Source organism: Ostrea edulis, chromosome 8 (genome assembly GCF_947568905.1).
Source record: "Ostrea edulis chromosome 8, xbOstEdul1.1, whole genome shotgun sequence".
Lineage (NCBI taxonomy): Eukaryota > Metazoa > Mollusca > Bivalvia > Ostreida > Ostreidae > Ostrea > Ostrea edulis.
Window position 1 is genome coordinate 41,034,613 of NC_079171.1, and position 3,520 is coordinate 41,038,132.

At 33.8% G+C, this 3,520-nt stretch overlaps 1 long non-coding RNA gene across 1 annotated transcript; it reads left to right on the plus strand.

Moving 5' to 3' along the window:
- The first annotated feature begins 764 nt into the window (after positions 1-764).
- On the plus strand, positions 765-3,266 carry LOC130049078 (uncharacterized). The gene is made up of 2 exons (XR_008797603.1): positions 765-1,441; positions 1,544-3,266. It is a non-coding gene; the product is annotated as an uncharacterized LOC130049078 (long non-coding RNA).
- Positions 3,267-3,520: the final 254 nt, after the last annotated feature.

The window sequence follows — 3,520 nt, forward strand, 5'->3', positions numbered from 1 at the left end:
TGCCCCCGGGGTCGGATGGGGCCACAATAGGGGGTCAAAAGGTCCAAAAAAAATTTGTTTTGTTTTGTTTTTGTTTTTTTGTTTTCATATAGTGCAGATTCAAGTTTGTTAAAATCATGGACCCCGGGGATTGGATGGGTCCTCAAGGGGGGCATCAAAGTTTTACATACAAATTTATAGGAAAAATCTTTTAAAATCTTCTTCTCAAGAACCACTGAGCCAGAAAAGCTGAGGTTTATATGAAAGCTTCCTGATATAGTGCAGATTATAAATTGTTAAGATCATGGTCCCCGGGGGTCGGATGGGGCCACAATAGGGGGTCAAAGTTTTACATACAAATATATAGGAAAATTCTTTAAAAATCTTCTTCCCAGAACCACTAAACCAGAAAAGCTGAGATTTATATGAAAGCTTTCTGATATAGTGCAGATTCAGGTTTGTTAAAATCATGCCCCCCCCCCCACCCCCCGGGGTAGGATGGGGCCACAATAGGGGATCAAAGTTTTACATACAAATATATAGGGACAATCTTTAAAAATCTTCTTCTCAAGAACCATTGGGCCAAAGAAGTTCACATTTACATGAAAGCTTTCTGACATAGTGTAGATTCAAGTTTGCAAAAACCATGGCCTCCAGGGGAAGGTTTGGGGCCATAATAAGGACTACGGTTTTACATGCAAATAGATATGGAAAATCTTCTGATATGGACCAAGGTGACTCAGGTGAGCGATGTGGCCCATGGGCCTCTTGTTTAAGGTAAAGTTCTTGCTCCAACAAAAAAATTATCCACGTCTTTTTTCTCGTACCTTCCTTCGAAAAATTGAAAAATACTCAGCCTAAATCCTTTCTACCGACAACTAGTACACCCGAGCACGGCACAAAACATCTTAATGCATTATTATTTACAAGCCGTTAACGTGACAATTGGTTTTTTGTCGATTAAATCTAATCTGTTTATGAAATGGCTAATAGATGTTTTCAAACCCGAGGGCACATATGACGTCACACAATATGGCGCGTAGTCTAGCGAAAGAAAATATGCATATCGCAAGATTTGAATTTCATCGCTTTCAAACTCGAAAACTACGCAAAATATTTCATTTAAAACACATTTAAAGTAGTTTTAGGCATAAAAAGAGTTAATTTTGCTGAAAAAATGAAAAAGTTTAGAAACATGCGTTGTGTCCTTTAAAGATGATAAATAAGATGGGTATTCCATTTTATTATCAGATATACATGTACATGCATGTCTATTCCTTTCAATGTCATGCATAATGCAAGTATGGATAATGTCTTAAATAGAATATAGACAATGGGGAAGGGTATATGAAAAACATTTTCTGTAGTTCAATCATGTTCAGTTTTCATCTAACAGTTTGTTCCAGTTAAAATTTTTCAGTTTGTTTTATTGTAGGTATTTGTGTACTGCCTGTCTATCAATGTAAATGTTTATTGCTTAAAAGATTTCAAGGAGACCATTCTAGCAGTATGTGCTATTAAATTTCAATTTTTTAACTGATTGACAACTGTAACAGGCACCAAGTCAGTCCAGTAGTAGACTCACAATGGCAGATGATCTTATCCGGCAGCTCTATGCCAGTGTCTCATTGCAGAATTGTCAATGAATTCATGATTAGACAGACAACAGTACAGTCAGATTATTTGTTGATTATTAGTATTCTACTAACGTAGTTCCACCTTCCTGTGATGCCAAAAGATTTCACAAAGTCAATGTGATTTGTTTCATTGCTGCAGAATTTCAGTTCAAAATGGGCCGAAACTTTCCTGGTTTCTTGAATGTTTTAATGTTTAAACATGTGAATTTTGAGAAATGTAAAAATAAAACTTGTAAAAACATACATGCATTTAAATGTATATTGGAAACCAGGAAGGTATCAGAGATTATCCTCGACAATTTTGGTGTCTCAGTTTGATCTCTTCTCTGACTGATGAGGCCCAGGGAGACAAACTGACATACATAGTCATCAGATTCATTTACCATGAAACTTGGTAGGGCTGTGTAGCCTTGTGATTTTCATACAGACTCACTTTTCAATTATGATAGGGTGTAGAAAACCACAAGATTTCTATGCATTACATAACTTATATACATTACAGAGTTGGTCAATTCTGTAGATCAATAAAAGCTATTTAAATCACTTTAAAGGGAATTTATTTAAAACACCTTAATATCAAAATGTAATGAACTTGATTATTGCCAATGAAGTTCTCATAAATATTATCTCTACTATGCCATATGGATTTTGCAATATTTGCAAAATTAGTTTTATTGTTTAATATCATTAACTATGAATTTGTTAAAATGAAAATTGTACACAAAATTAACAAGACCAAATTTCCTTTACAGAGATAAGGTTCCTGAAAAGACGTCATATGTACCAAATTGATGCATCAACTCCTGCAAGGAAATTTGTTGGGTTTTGTGAAATAAAAGCGTAATATTTTCTCAAGATTAATGGATGTTTTGAGAAGATTAACACATGTATTCATTTTACAGATGTAGTAAACAGTTACTATTGCATACCAGTCAGCATGGACAGAGTTAAAGGTTGCACATGTTCAGTGAAAAGTACATCAAGGAGAATACATTCGGCAGAAATTTCTTTTTTTTTAATAAATATCATATAAAACATTCAGAACAACTGGATCCTGCATGTACATGTGTATTACACTTGTAAACTGTCTTGGTTACTGGGAGTACAAAACCAATAGTCTGGCAAATGATTTATAACCAGACTGTTAACAGGCTCTGTCCCTTGGTACACCCTGTAATCAAGTCAACAAATCATGCTTTCTTCAACTTTTAAAAATTTTTTTTTTAATTATATAGCACAATTATTTTCATTTATATAATTATTTAAACCTCCCTGCTTTAGACATAAAACATTTAGAACAACTGGATCCTGCATGTACATGTGTATTATACTTGCATACTGTATTTTCTAAACTCTTATACTGATATTGATTACAACTTCACATGTATTCACACATTATCATTATCCACTGTCTCTGAAACTGGCACTGTCCTTAGATGTGTGAAGCAGTTTGGTTATTCTATTGTATATTTCATTATGTTAGTTTAAATTCAGTCTGAAATCAGTATTTCATATATAATCATAGATGTGTGCAAAGTAGTAGTAGACCTGAATGATTGTTATTTATTTATATTGTTATAATTAATTACTAGTTAAACTGTATGTGCCCTTGATTGGTGAATAAACTCATTATTATTATTATAAAGTAAACTACTGGTATTCATTCTTATTCATATTTATTGGTATAAAAATTTAAGTACTATTAGGTCCCCATCACATGGCAGGTGCCCTAGAGTAATCACTCTGGCTTTGTCGTTACGGAGTCACTTGAATCGCTTAAGAGACCTTTTGCTACATGTCTTCACTGGTCATAAACATTTAACATTTGAAGCTTCTTCTTTTGAACACTTGAACCAGTTCTAACCAATTTTGGTATAAAGTATATATGGATAAAGGGGAACAAA